Source organism: Oncorhynchus clarkii, chromosome 4, assembly GCF_045791955.1.
Source record: "Oncorhynchus clarkii lewisi isolate Uvic-CL-2024 chromosome 4, UVic_Ocla_1.0, whole genome shotgun sequence".
Lineage (NCBI taxonomy): Eukaryota > Metazoa > Chordata > Actinopteri > Salmoniformes > Salmonidae > Oncorhynchus > Oncorhynchus clarkii.
In genome coordinates this window covers 38,589,977-38,606,636 of record NC_092150.1, presented here as the reverse complement: position 1 = coordinate 38,606,636, position 16,660 = coordinate 38,589,977, and positions in this window count along the sequence as shown.

Below are 16,660 nucleotides of genomic sequence, written 5' to 3'. Positions count from 1 at the left end.
GTCTGCCTACCCATGTCAGAGACGCAAACTCGATCTCAACCTTTAAGTCTCTACTGAAGACTCATCTCTTCAGTGGGTCATATGATTGAGTGTAGTCTGGCCCAGGAGTGGGAAGGTGAACGGAAAGGCTCTGGAGCAACGAACCGCCCTTGCTGTCTCTGCCTGGCTGGTTCCCCTCTTTCCACTGTGATTCTCTGCCTCTAACCCTATTACAGGGGCTGGCTCATACTGGGGCTCTCTCATACCGTCCCTGGAGGGGGTGCGTCACTGATTCACTGATGTGGTCATCCTGTCTGGGTTGGCGCCCCCTCGGGTTGTGCCGTGGCGGAGATCTTTGTGGGCTATACTCAGCCTTGTCTCAGGATGGTAAGTTGGTGGTTGAAGATATCCCTCTAGTGGTGTGGGGGCTGTGCTTTGGCAAAGTGGGTGGGGTTATATCCTTCCTGTTTGGCCCTGTCCGGGGGTGTCCTCTGATGGGGCCACAGTGTCTCCTGACCCCTCCTGTCTCAGCCTCCAGTATTTATGCTGCAGTAGTTTATGTGTCGGGGGCTAGGGTCAGTTTGTTATATCTGGAGTACTTCTCCTGTCCTATTCGGTGTCCTGTGTGAATTTAAGCGTGCTCTCTCTAATTCTTTCTTTCTCTCTTTCTCTCTCTCGGAGGACCTGAGCCCTAGGACCATGCCTCAGGACTACCTGACATGATGACTCCTTGCTGTCCCCAGTCCACCTTGCCGTGCTGCTGCTCCAGTTTCAACTGTCCTGCCTTATTATTATTTGACCATGCTGGTCATTTATGAACATTTGAACATCTTGGCCATGTTCTGTTATAATCTCCACCCGGCACAGCCAGAAGAGGACTGGCCACCCCACATAGCCGGTTCCTCTCTAGGTTTCTTCCTAGGTTTTGGCCTTTCTAGGGAGTTTTTCCTAGCCACCGTGCTTCTACACCTGCATTGCTTGCTGTTTGGGGTTTTAGGCTGGGTTTCTGAACAGCACTTTGAGATATCAGCTGATGTACGAAGGGCTATATAAATACATTTGATTTGATTTGATTTAAACCCTTTACAATGAAAATCTGTAAAGTTATTTGGATTTTTTACGAATTATCTTTGAAAGACAAGGTATACCGCCCAAGCCTAGTGCAAACACACACACACACACACACACACACACACACACACTCCCCCCTCTGCAGAGCATCTGTTGCTGCTGTTGTGTTCCAGGCCGTTAAGATTAAGTTATGTTTGATTTTTCAGTGTCTGGTTGGCTCCTTTTCTGTGAATGACGCACAGCAGAATAACACTGAATAACTGTAACAATACCCCTCCAATCCTCCACTTCCTAAGCATCTGCTGTTTAGGGTGGGGGATTGGGGACTTGGTCTATAACTCCAACCACTTGAGTTCTCCAGTGAAATAAAAACAGATAGCGAGCATATCCACAGAGAGAGTGAGGAACTGGGGGAGTACAGTTCAGTGGAGCTATCAGAAGACAGATGGGAGAAAACAGGAGAAAGCAAGGGGAGGCAGGAGAAAGCAGGGGGAGACAGGGGCAGGAGAAAGCAGGGGGACAGAGGGAGGCAGGAGAAAGCAGGGGGACAGAGGGAGGCACAAGAAAGCAAGGGGAATGGGGAAGGTGGGAAAAAGATGGGGAAAGGGAGAGGCAGGAGAAAGCAGGGGGAGACAGAGGCAGGAGGAAGCAGGGGGAGACAGAGGCAGGAGGAAGCAGGGGGAGACAGAGGGAGGAGAAAGCAGGGGGAGACACTGAGAACAGAGAGTGAGGAGAGGAGGCAACATTAGCACAAACAAAAGTTAGCCTCACTCCCGACGTCTTTCCCTCTCACTGCAGTGTTTCTGTTCTGAAGCAAGGAGAAGGGTATAAACCAGCTAAACACTGGAACTTTCCCTCTCACTGCAGTGTTTCTGTTCTGAAGCAAGGAGAAGGGTATAAACCAGCTAAACACTGGAACTTTCCCTCTGCAACAGAGATCACATCTACAGGTGTGTTCAGAAGATACAGTTGAAGTCAGAGGTTTACATACACTTAGGTTGGAGTCATTAAAACTAGTTTTTCAACCACTCCACATATTTCTTGTTAACAAACTACAGTTTTGGCAAGTCGGTTAGGACATCTACTTTGTTCATGACACAAGTAATTTTTCCAACAATTGTTTACAGACCGATTATTTCACTTATAATGGTCACACCCTGACCTTAGAGAGCCTTTATATTTCTCTATTTGGTTCGGTCAGGGTGTGATTTGGGTGGGCATTCTAGTTTGTCTATTTCTTTGATGGCCGTGTATGGTTCCCAATCAGAGGCAGCTGTCTATCGTTGACTCTTATTGGGAATCATATTTAGGCAGCCTGTTTTCCACCTGAGTTTGTGGGATCTTGTTTTTGCACAGAAGCTGTTTAGCCCTGCAGAACTTTACGTTCAATTATCTTTTGTTTCGCTTTGGTCTCATTCCGACGACGGACATAACAATAATTCACTGCATCACAATTCCAGTGGGTCAGAAGTTTACTTACACTAAGTTGACTGTGCCATTAAACGGCTTGGAAAATTCCAGAAAAAGGATGTCATGGCTTTAGAAGCTTCTGTTAGGCTAATTGACATGATTTAAGTCAATTGGAGGTGTACCTGTGGATGTATTTCAAGACCTACCTTCAAACTCAGTGCCTCTTTGCTTGACATCATTGCCAAATCAAAAGAAATCAGCCAAGACCTCAGATTTTTTTTTTTAAACCTCCACAAGTCTGGTTCATCCTTGGGAACAATTTAAAAACGTCTGAAGGTAACACGTTCATCTGTACAAACAATAGTACGCAAGTATAAACACCATGGGACCGTGCTGCCGTCATACAGCTCAGGAAGGAGAGTCGTTCTGTCTCCAAGAGATGAACGTACTTAGGTGCGAAAAGTGCAAATCAATCCCAGAACAACAGCAAAGGACCTTGTGAAGATGCTGGAGGAAACAGGTACAAAAGTATCTATATCCACCATAAAACGAGTCTTATATAGAAAGGCCTGAAAGGCTGCTCAGCAAGGAAGCCACTGCTCCAAAACCGCCATAAAAAAAGCCAGACTACAGTTTGCAACTGCACATAGTGACAAAGATTGTACTTTTTGAAGAAATGTCCTCTGGTCTGATGAAACAAAAATAGAACTGTTTGGCCATAATGACCATCGTTATGTTTGGAGGAAAAAGGGGGATGCTTGCAAGCCGAAGAACATCATTTCAACCACAAAGCATCATGTTGTGCAGGTGCTTTGCTGCAGGAGGGACTGGTGCACTTCAAAAAATAGATAGCATCATGAGGAAAGAACATTATGTGGATATATTGAAGCAACATCCCAAGACATCAGTCAGGAAGTTAAAGCTTGGTCGCAAATGGGTCTTCCAAATGGACAATGACCCCAAGCATATTTCCAAAGTTGTGGCAACATCTCTTAAGGAGAACCAAGTCAAGGTATTGGGGTGGTCATCCCAATAGGAAATGTGTGGGCAGAACTGAAAAAGCATGTGCGAGCAGGGAGGCCTACAAACCTGACTCAGTTACACCAGCTCTGTCAGGAGGAATGGGCCAAAATTCACCCAACTCATTATAGGAAGGTTGTGGAAGGCTCCCCGAAAACGATTGACCCAAGATAAACAATTTAAAGGCAATGCTACCAAATACTAATTGAGTGTATGTAAACTTCTGACCCACTGGGAATGTTGTTGAAAGAAATAAAAGCTGAAATAAATCTCTCTACTTTTATTCTGACATTTCACATTCTTAAAATGAAGTGGTGATCCTAACTGACCTAGGGCAGGGACTTTTTACCAGGATTAAATGTCAGTAGTTGTGAAAAACTGAGTTGACATGTATTTGGCTAAGGTGTATGTAAACTTCTGACTTCAACTGTAACTGCTGTGTGACCAACAGGATCTGCTCATGTCAACTGATCAGTGGAGGCTGCTGAGGGAAGGACGGCTCATAATCATGGCTTCAATGGAGGCAATGGAATGGCATCAACCACATGTTTGATACCATGCCATTGACTCCATTCCAGCCATTATTATGAGCCGTCCTCCCCTCAGTAGCCTCCAATGCAACTGATGTCTCATCTCCTCCTCGCCAGGCGATAGGTGTGTGTGTGTGTGTGTGTGTGAGAGTGTACAGAGAGTGTACAGAATTTTGGGTTCAATGTGTACTGTATCATAGCTCTGCCTAGGCTCTGTCATGGCAGAGGCGTTGGCATGACAACAGCACCAGAGGCAGGCTGAGCCATTACGATTTGTCAGTTTTATGCATTATAATACTCATAGTATTTTTGCCAAGTGGCGTGCATATGAACTCAAGATAGTGCATTTTGATTGTTACAGAGAAGACATCATCATGCCCCGTTTATACAAACATAAAACAACAGGGGTCTAGCCCCTCTTGAGGTTCTTGAGAGACCAGCCTGGGAAGTGAGAGAAGGGAAGAAGTACATTTGAGCAGCAGCTAGAGATGAAAAAACACGACTGAATGACAACCCAAGAAGACTCGAGGCTGTAATCGCAGACAAAGGTTCTTCAACAAAGTACTGAGTAAACGGTCTGAAAACTTACGTCAATAACCTATTTCTGTTTTCAAATTGCAACCATTTCTAAAAGCTTGTTTTTTCGCTTTGTGATTACGGGGTATTGCGTGTAGATTGATGAGGGGGGAAATGATTTAATCCATTTTAGAATAAGGCTAACATAACAAAATGTGGAAAAGGTGAAGGGGTCTGAATACTTTCCGAAAGCACTGTATCCATAATAATCTAATCATGTAGACTAACCTACATGGGATGGAAACATTCAGTACATGAAAACTTAAGCAAAAAAGGCAGCTTCATTAAATAGTGCCGGCAAAACACCATTCTCAACGTCAACAGTGAAGAGGCGACTCCGGGACTCTGGCCTTCTAGGCAGAGTTGCAAAGAAAAAGCCATATCTCAGACTGGCCAAGAAAAATAACAGATTAAGCTGGGCAAAAGAACACAGACACAGGACAGAGGAACTCTGCCAAGAAGGCCAGAATCCCGGAGTCGCCTCTTCACTGTTAACGTTGAGACTGGTGTTCTCTAATGTACTTGTCCTCTTGCTCAGTTGTGCACCAGGGCCTCCCACTCTTTCTATTCTGGTTAGAGCCATTTTGTGCTGTTCTGTGAAGGGGGTAGTACACAGCATTGTACGAGATCTTCAGGTTCTTGGCAATTTCACGCATAGAATAGCCTTCATTTCTCAGAATAAGAATGAGATGAGTTTCAGAAGAAAGTTATTTGTTTCTGGCCATTTTGAGCCTGTAATCTAACCCACAAATGCTGATGCTCCAGATACTCAAATAGTCTAAAGAAGGCCAGTTATATTGCTTCTTTAATCAGAACAACAGTTTTCAGCTGTGCTAACATAATTGCAAAAGGGTTGTCTAATGATCAATTAGCCTTTTAAAATGATAAACTTGGATTAACTAACATAACGTGCCATTGGAACACAGGAGTGATGATTGCTGATAATGGGCCTCTGTACGCCTATGTAGACATTCCATTAAAAATCTGCCGTTTCCAGCTACAATAGTCATTTACAACATTAACAATGTATTTCTGATCAATTTGATGTTATTTTAAATGGACAAAAAAATTGTATTTTATTGAATGACGAAAAACACAAAGAACACTGAAACAAAAACAACAAACTGAACGTGGCGCTATGATAACGAGTGCTGACAGAGGCAACTACACATAGACAATAACCCACGAAATACCCACTGCTCTGGCAGCTCCTGGCTGGCTGACGGCTCTGGCAGCCCCTGGCTGACTGACGGCTCTGGCAGCTCCTGGCTGACTGACGGCTCTGGCAGCCCCTGGCTGACTGGCGGCTCTGACGGCTCAGGACAGACTGGCGGCTCTAGCAGCTCAGGACAGACGGGAGACTATCAGTTCAGGACAGACGGGAGACTCTAGCAGCTCAGGACAGACGGGAGACTCTAGCAGCTCAGGACAGACAGGAGACTCTGGCAGCTCAGGAATAATGGGAGACTCTGGCAGCTCAGGACTAATGGGAGACTCTGGCGGCTCAGGACAGACGGGAGACTCTAGCAGCTCAGGACAGACGAGGCGCACTGTAGGCCTGGTGCGTGGTGCTGGCACTGGTGGTACTGGGCCGAGGACACGCACTTCAGTGTGAGTGCGGAGAGGAGGTACAGGGAGAACTGGGCTCTGGTGACGCATAGGAAGCCCGGTGCGGGGGGCTGCAACCGGAGGGCCGGTGCGTGGAGATGGCACCGGATAGACCGGACAGAGAAGGCGCACTGGAGATCTGGAGCACCGACCCTGCCCAACCTTACCTGGTTGAATGCTCCCCGTAGCCCGACCAGTGCGGCGAGGTGGAATAGCCCGCACTGGGCTGTACAGGCAAACCGGGGACACCATGCGTAAGGCTGGTGCCATGTATGACGGCCCGAGGAGCCGGCTTCATGGCACCTGGCTCGATGCCCACTCTAGCCCGGCCGATACAAGGAGCTGGAATGTACCGCACCGGGCTATGCACACGCACCGGGGACACCGTGCGCTCCACCGCATAACACAGTGCCTGCCCGGTACAACGCCCTCTCTCTCCACGGTAAGCACGGGGAGCTGGCGCAGGTCTCCTACCTGACTTCGCCACACTCCCCGTGTGCCCTTCCCCAATACATTTTTGGGCTGCCACTCGGGCTTCCAGCCGCGCCGCCGTGCTGCCTCCTCATACCAGCGCCTCTCTGCTTTCGCTGCCTCTAGCTCTGCTTTGGGACGGCGATATTCCCCTGGCTATGCCCAGGGTCCTTTGCCGTCCAGAATCTCTTCCCAAGTCCAAAAGTCCTGCGATTGCTGCTGCTGTCCGTTACCACGGCGTGGTGTCTGTCTGCGTGGTGTGAATCCATTATTGTATTGAATGACGAAAAACACCAAGAACACTTAAACAAAAACAACAAAATGAACGTGATGCTATGATAACGAGTGCTGACACAGGCAACTACACATAGACAATAACCCACGAAATACCCAAAGAAGATGGCTGCCTAAATAAGGTTCCCAATCAGAGACAACGATAAACACCTGCCTCTAATTGAGAACCAATCTAGGCAACCATAGACCAACATAAACACCTAGATGAAAAGAACCCCATAAATCTACAAAATCCTCTAGACAGTACAAACACCCTAGACTGAGACAAAAACACACATATCACCCATGTCACACCCTGACCTAACCAAAATAATAAAGAAAACAAAGAATACTAAGGTCAGGGCGTGACATCTTTCAAAAACAAGGACATTTGTAAGTGACCCCAAACATTTGAACGGTAGTGTATGGTTCATAAATTACAGACAATTTACTCTGAGAATTTAGCATGATTAGAGTGAATGTCATTACTGCCATGGACAGAACAGCTTCAAACTTCAAACGTCAACTGACAAGCTAGCTAGTGACTGCAGGTTTGTGTGATATCATGGTCATTTTCTAAATTAAAACTGTGGAATACAAAACTAAATCTAGCATATATGAAATATATTTATATATACAGTGTCTTCGGAAAGCATTCAGACCCATAGACTTTTTCCACATTTTGTTAGGCTTATTCCAAAATGTATAAAAACAAAAAATCCTCATCAATCTACACACAATACCCTATAATGACAAAGACCCCCTCTCACCCGCAGAGGTTGGAGGAGGTAACTGGTGGGGGTTAACAACTCACGCCCTGTTGTAAATTAAGTACAGAACATTCAGCTCTCCTTCTCCAATATTCACCAGAAGAATGTATTTTGTTTCAACAGACTTTTCCTGGAGCAACTCTAACATGTTCTAAAGCAAATACTGGAATAATATTTCTAACATAGAACGTGTGGAATGATCAGAGGCGAACTAAAGAACACTAATGTGTTTTGTAGTCCGTGATTGTCTGTAGACCCTGCCACATACGTCTCGTGTTTGAGCCATTGAATTGCGACTACCTTGTCTCTATGCTGACACTTTACTTGTTTGATTGCCTTGCAGAAGGAATAACTAAACTCTTTGTATTCGGTCATGTTTCCAGTCGCCTTGCCATGATTAAATGCTGTGGTTCGCACTTTCAGATTTGTGCGAATGCTGCCATCAATCCACGGTTTCTGGTTAGGAAAGGTTTTAATAGTCAGACTGGGTACAACATCTCCAATGGACTTCCTAATAAACTCACTCACTGAGTCAGCAAATATGTGGATGTTATTGTCTGAGGCTACCCGGAAAATATCCCAGTCCACTTGATCGAAGCAATCTTGAAGCATGGAATCCGATTGGTCAGACCAGCTTTGGATAGACCTAATCACGGGCGCTTCCTGTTTTAGTTTCTGCCTATAGGAGGGGAGCAACAAGGTGTTATTGTCAGATTTGCAAAACGAGGGCGGGGGAGGGCCGTGTTTGTGTCGCGGAAGTTAGAGCAGTGGTCCAGTGTTTTGCTTGAGCAGGTGCTACAATCACTGTGCTAGTAGAATTTAGGTAGCCTTGTTCTCAAATTAGCTTTCTTAAAATCATCAGCTACAATAAATGCAGCCTCAGGATATATGGTTTCCAGTTTACATAGAGTCCAGTGAAGTTCTTTCAGGGCCGTCGAAGTATATACATGACTGTGACTATAATCGAGGAGAATTATCTTGGTAGATAATGCGGTCTGCATTTAATTGTAAGGAATTCTAGGTCAGGTGAACAAAATAACTTGAGTTCCTATATGTTGGTATGATTACACCATGAGTCGTTAATCATGAAGCATAGAACCCCTCCCTTCTTCTTACCAGAGAAATGTTAGTTTCTGTCAGCGCGACACATGAAGAAACCTGGTGGCTGTTACGACTCTGACAACATATCCCGAGTGAGTCATATTTCCATGAAACAGATTATGTTACAATCTCTGATGTCTTTCTGGAAGGCAACTCGTGCCCTAATTTCGTCCACCTTGTTGTCTAGAGATTAGACATTGGCGAGTAATAAGCTCAGAAGCGGTGGATAGTGTGCGACCAGGAGACCGCTCTGTCTGCCTCTCATGCGGCGACGACGTTGTTTTGGGTCGGCCTCTGGGATTAGATCCAATGTCCAGAGTTGAGGTCCGAACAAAGGATCTGCTTAGGGAAAGTCGTATTCCTGGCATAATGTTGGTAAGATGACGTCGCTCTTATATCCAATAGTTCTTCCCGACTGTATGTAATAACACTTACGATTTTCTGGGATAACAGTGTAAGAAATAATCAATAAAAAACTAATTACTGCATAGTTTCCTAAGGACTTGAAGCGAGGCAACCTTCTCTGTCGGGCCATCTGTCTGCGCCATCTTGCATTTAACTTCTTCCATTTAAGAATGATGGAGGCCACTGTGTTCTTGGGGACCTTCAATGCTGCAGACTTTTTTTGTACCCATCCTCAGATCTGTGCCTCATCACAATCCTGTCTCGGAGCGCTAAGGACAATTCCTTCCACCTGATGGCTTGGTTTTTGCTCCAATCAAGTTGTAGAAACATCTCAAGGATGAACATTGGAAATAGGATGCACCGGAGCTCAATTTCGAGTTTCATAGCAAAGGGTCTTAATACCTATGTATATAAGGTATCTGTTTTTTTTTAAATACATTTGCAAAAATTTCTAAAAGCCTGTTTTCTCTTTGTGATTATGGGGTTTTGTGTGTAGATTGCTGAGGCTTTTTATTTTTTGAATAAGGCTGTAACGTAACAAAATGTGGAAAAAGTCAATACTTTACGAAGGCACTGTACAGACAGACAGACAGACAGACAGACAGACAGACAGACACCTTAACCAAATACATTTAAACTCAGTTTTTCAAAACTCTTGACATTTAATCCTCGTAAAAATTCCCTGTCTTAGGTTAGTTAGGATCACCACTTTATTTTAAGAATGTGAAATGTCAGAATAATAGTAGACAGAATGATTTATTTCAGCTTTTATTTATTTCGTCACATTCCCAGTGGGTCATAAGTTTACATACACTCAATTAGTATTTAGTAGCATTGCCGTTAAATTGTTTAACTTGGGTCAAACGTTTCGGGTAGCCTTCCACAAGCATCCCTCAATAAGTTTGGTGAATTTTGGCCCATTCCTCCTGACAGAGCTGGTGTAACTGAGTCAGGTTTGTAGGCCTCCCTGCTAGCACACGCTTTTTCAGTTCTGCCCACAAATGTTCTATGGGATTGGGGTCAAGGCTTTGTGATGGCCACTCCAATACCTTGACATGGTTGTCCTTAAGCCATTTTGCCACAACTTTGGGAATATGCTTGGGGTCATTGTCCATTTGGAAGACCCATTTGCGACCAAGCTTTAACTTCCTGACTGATGTCTTGAGATGTTGCTTCAATATATCCACATAAATCTCCTCCCTCATGATGCCATCTATTTTGTAAAGTGCACCAGTCCCTCCTGCAGCAAAGCACCCCCACAACATGATGCTGCCACACCCGTGCTTCACGGTTGGGATGGTGTTCTTCGGCTTGCAAGCCTCCCCCTTTTCCTCCAAACATAATGATGGTCATTATGGCCAAGCAGTTCTATTTTTGTTTCATCAGACCAAAGGACATTTCCCCATGTGCAGTTGCAAACCGTAAACTGGCTTTTTTTATGGCGGTTTTGGATCAGTAGCTTCTTCCTTATATAGGACTCGTTTAACTATGGGTATAGATACTTTTGTACCTGTTTCCTCCAGCATCTTCACAAGGTCCTTTGCTGTTGTTCTGGGATTGATTTGCACTTTTCGCACCAAAATACGTTCATCTCTAGGAGACAGAACGCGTCTCCTTCCTGAGCGGTATGACAGCTGCGTGGTCCCATGGTGTTTATTCTTGCTTACTATTGTTTGTACAGATGAACGTGGTACCTTCAGGCGTTTGGAAATTGTTCCCAAGGATGATTTCTGAGGTCTTGGATGATTTATTTTGATTTTCCCATGATGTCAAGCAAAGAGGGTTTGAAGGTAGGCCTTGAAATACATCCACAGGTACACCTCCAATTGACTCAAATGATGTCAATAAGCCTATCAGAAGCTTCAAAAGCTATGACATTATTTTCTGGAATTTTCCAAGCTGTTTAAAGGCACAGTCAACAGTGTGTCTAAACTTCTGACCCACTGGGATTGTGATTAGAGGTCGACTGATTATGATTTTTCAACGCCAATACCGATTCCGATTATTGGAGGACCAAAAAAAGCCGATACAGATTAATCGGCCATTTTTTACAATGTTTTTTATTTGTTATAATGACAATTACAACAATACTGAATTAACACTTATTTTAACTTAATATAATACATAAATCAAATCAATTTAGCCTCAAATAAATTATGAAACATGTTCAATTTGGTTTAAATAATGCAAAAACAAAGTGTTGGAAAAGAAAGTAAAAGTGCAATATGTGCCATGTAAAAAAGCTAACGTTTAAGTTCCTTGCTCAGAACATATGAAAGCTGGTGGTTCCTTTTAACATGAGTCTTCAATATTCCCAGGTAAGAAGTTTTAGGTTGAGGTTATTTTAGGAATTATAGGACTATTTCTCTCTATACCATTTGTATTTCATATACATTTGAGTATTGGATGTTCTTATAGGCACTTTAGTATTGCCAGTGTAACAGTATAGTTTCAGTCCCTCTCCTCGCCCCTACCTGGGCTCGAACCAGGAACACATCAACAACAGCCACCCACGAAGCATCGTTACCCATCGCTCCACAAAACCCAGCCCTTGCAGAGACAGGGGAACAACCACGCCAAGTCTTAGAGAGAGAGTGACGTTTGAAACACTATTAGTGCGCACCCCGCTAACTAACTAGCCATTTCACATCGGTTACACCAGCCTAATCTCGGGAGTTGATAGGCTTGAAGTCATAAACAGCGCAATGCTTGAAGCATTGCGACGAGCTGCTGGCAAACGCACAAAAGTGCTGTTTGAATGAATGCTTACGAGCCTGCTGTTGCCTACCACCACTCAGTCAGACTGCTCTATCAAATATCAAATCATAGACTTAATTATAACATAATAACACACAGAAATACGAGCCTTAGTTCGTTAATATTGTCAAATCCGGAAACTATAATTTTGAAAATAAACCGTTACATATTATCTCTAACGGGTGGCATCCATAAGTCTAAATATTCTTGTTACATTGCACAACCTTCAATGTTATGTCATAATTACTTAATATTCTGGCAAATTAGTTCGCAACGAGCCAGGTGGCCCAAACTGTTGCATATACCCTGACTCTGCGTGCAATGAACGCAAGAGTAGTGACACAATATCCCTAGTTTAATATTGCCTGCTAACATAAATGTCTTTCAACTTAATATGCAGGTTTAAAAATACATACTTCTGTGTATTGATTTTAAGAAAGGCATTGATGTTTACAGTTAGGTACATTCGTGCAACAATTATGCTTTTTTCGCAAATGCGCTTTTGTTAAAACCTGTTACGGCTAGACGTTCCGCTAGCGGAAACCCTCGACAACATCCGGTGAAATGGCAGAGCGCCAAATTCAAATTAAATTACTATAAATATGAAACTTTCATGAAATCACACATGCAATACACCAAATTAAAGCTACACTTGTTGGTAATACACTTGTTGTTAATCCAGCCAACGTGTCAAGATTTGAAAAAGGCTTTACGGCAAAAGCAAACCATGCGATTATCTGAGGACAGCACCCCATCAAACAAACACAGACAATCATATTTTATCCCGCCAGGTGCGACACAATACTCGGAAATAATGATATAATTCATGCCTTACCTTTGAAGAACTTATTTTGTTGGCACTCCAAAATGTCACATAAACATCACAAACGGTCCTTTTGTTTGATAAATTCCGTCGTTATATCTCCAAAATGTCAATTTATTTAACGCGTTTGATCCAGAAAAACACAGTTTCCAACTCGCGCAACATGACTACAAAATATCTAATAAGTTACCTGTAAACTTGTTCCAAACATTTCAAACAACTTTCCTAATTTAACTTTAGGTATTTTTTTACGTAATTAATTGGAAACATTTAAGACGGTATAAAATTTGTTCAATACCGGAAGAAAACAAAGTGGAGCGAGCTTTCAGGTCGCGCGCCCCAACCACAACAGTACACTAGACTGGACCTCGTTCTGAACAGCCCTACTTCTTCATTTCTCAAAGGAAAAGCATCGACCAATTTCTAAAGACTGTTGACATCTAGTGGAAGCGATAGGAATAGCAAGCAAGTGCCACAGAAATCTAGATCCACATAGAAAACTCATTGAAAAGAGAGTGACCTCAATTGTTTTTTCCTGGATGGATTTTTCTCAGGGTTTTGCCTGCTATATCAGTTATGTTATACTCACAGACATTATTTTAACAGTGTTAGAAACTTTAGAGTGTTTCTATCTAAATCTACCAATTATATGCATATCCTAGCTTCTGGGCCTGAGTAGCAGGCAGTTTACTTTGGGCACGCTTTTCATCCGGACGTGAAAATACTGCCCCCTTGCCCAAAGATGTTTTAAATCATCCCCCGTTTTGCGAAGTTGGCTGTCTTTGTTAGGAAGAAATAGTCTTCACAGTTCGCAATGAGCCAGGCGGCCCAAACTGATGCATATACCCTGACTCTGTTGCACAGAACGCAAGAGAAGTGACACAATTTCCCTAGTTAAAATAAATTCATGTTAGCAGGCAATATTAACTAAATATGCAGGTTTAAAAATATATACTTGTGTATTGATTTTAAGAAAGGAGTTGATGTTTATGGTTAGGTACACATTGGTGCAACGACAGTGCTTTTTTCGCGAATGCTCGTTAAATCACCTGTTTGGCGAAGTAGGCTATGATTCAATGATAAATTAACAAGTACCGCATCGATTATATGCAACACAGGACAAGCTAGATAAACTGGTAATATCATCAACCATGTGTAGTTATGATTATGTTAAGATTGATTGTTTTTTATAAGATACGTTTAATGCTAGCTAGCACCTTACCTTGGCTCCTTGCTGCACTCGCATAACAGGTAGTCAGCCTGCCACGCAGTCTCCTCGTGGAGTGCAATGTAATCGGCCATGATTGGTGTTCAAAAATGCTGATTACCGATTGTTATGAAAACTTGAAATCGTCCCTAATTAACTGGCCATTCCGATTAATCGGTCGACCTCTAATTGTGATACAGTGAATTATAAGTGAAATAATCTGTCTGTAAACAAGTGTTGGAAAAATGACTTGTGTCATGCACAAAGTAGATGTCCTAACCGACTTGCCAAAACTATAGTTTGTTAACAAGAAATTTGTGGAGTGGTTGAAAAACAAGTTAATGTCTCCAACCTAAGTGTATGTAAACTTCTGACTTCAACTGTACATACATACATACAGTACCAGTCAAACTTTAGGACACACCTACTCACTCATTTTCTTTATTTGTATTATTTTCTACATTGTAGAATAATAGTGAAGACATCAAAACTATGAAATAACACATATGGAATCATGTAGTAACCAAAAAAGTGTTAAACAAATCTAAATATATTTGAGATTCTTCAAAGTAGCCACTCCTAGCCTTGATGACAGCTTTGCACACGCTTGGCATTCAACCAGCTTATCATGGAATGCTTTTTCAACAGCCTTGAAGGAGTTCCCACGTGCTGAGCACTTGTTGGCTGCTTTTCCTTCACTCTGCGGTCCAACTCATTCCAAACCATCTCAATTGGGTTGAGGTCAGGTGATCGTGGAGGCCAGGTCATCTGATTCAGCACTCCATCACTCTCCTTCTTGGTCAAATAACCCTTACACAGCCTGGAGGTGTGTTGGGTCATTGTCTTGTTGAAAAGAAATGATAGGTCCACTAAGCATAAACTAGATGGATGGCGTATTGCTGCAGAATGCTGTGGTAGCCATGCTGGTTAAGTGTGCCTTGAATTCTAGATATATTACTGACAATGTCACCAGCAAAGCACCCCCACACCTCCTCCATGCTTCACAGTGGGAATCACACATGCGGAGATCATCTGTTCACCTACTCTGCGTCTCACAAGGATACGGCGGTTAGAACCAAAAATCTCAAATTTGGGCTCATCAGACCAAAAGACAGATTTCCACCAGTCTAATGTCCATTGCTTGTGTTTCTTGGCCCAAGCAAGTCTCTACTTGGTGTGATGGTGTGGGGGTGCTTTGCTGGTGACACTGTCAGTGATTTATTTAGAATTCAAGGCACACTTAACCAGCATGGCGACCACAGCATTCTGCAGCGATACGCCATCCATCTGGTTTGCGTTTAGTGGGACTATAAGGTATTATTAGGAAGCTAGTTTAGAGAATGCCAAGAGTGTGCAAAGCTGTCATCAAGGCAAAGGGTGGCTACTTTGAAGAATCTCAAATATAAAATGTATTTGATTTGTTGAACACTTTTTTTGGTTACTACATGATTCCATATGTGTTATTTCACAGTGTTGAGGTCTTCACTATTATTCTACAATGTAGAAAATAGTACAAATAAATTAAAACCCTTAAATGAGTAGTTGTGTAAAAACGTTTGACTGGTACTGTATCTTAATTTACAAAGCTAACAGACTGAATTTTAACATCTACCCTCCCTAAAAAAAAATCTGTTCCACTTTTCATAGCTATTTCTGAGTCTTTCCCTTTAAATTGCCATAGAAACGGTCCCTCGCAACGTTGATTGGTCGGGGATATGAAACTGACGAGGATATCTAGTTGAGTTTGATTGGTCCAAAGCCGAAATATGGTCTAGATTTAACAAATAGCTGTGCGGTCTAAACTAGCAACGGTCACACCACAAACTAACGTTATGATTTAATCAGGTGATAATATTGTAGAGAACAATTTAATGGTATGTAATGTATAATGGCATAGGCTAAATAAAACAAAGTAGACATTCATTTAGTAGCACCCTCTTGAATTTACCCATATTCCACTACATTCTAGAGTAAGTACCATCCCGAAAAGAATGGGTCTCCGCTGAAAAACTTTGAAAGCCATTGACATAATGCATTTGCCAACCTTACTTTGTTACAGAAACGTTGTGTTTTAACGCCCAGAGAATCCAGTGTAGCTCTACTGGAAAAGCCAGCCGACTTCACCACAACACATGTCCCTGTGCTGCTTCACTCGTGACAAGTACAGCGACATGTGCATATCAACTCTAATGATGCGGAGACACGGGCACTGAACTAACTACATGGCAATTCTGTTGAATAAATACCTATTTTACACTGCAGAGAGAAGACGACGGACGCACAGGTGAATATCATCATGTGTTACAATTTGAATTTGTTTTGGAAGGTGGAGTAGAGATGTTTTGAAAGCGCTTCCTTGTTGATAAATTATTGCGTAATCGGTGTACGATTGGGTGTGAAAATGTTATTGTTTCTTCTCGACCGTCGAAGATCTTTGAAAGTTTCAATATGAGTCGGATGAACCATGATGATTATGAGGGGCGCAAGACAGAAGAGAGGGAGGCTATTAGGAAAAATAAAATAAGATCTTAAATTATAACTTCAACAGATAGCTTCATAACACTGCAACCTCCTGAAACACGTTACTAACTTTCCTCTATACTTTTGCTACAGAATATTATTATTAACATCTGATCTTACATTTTCTAAACATGTTTTT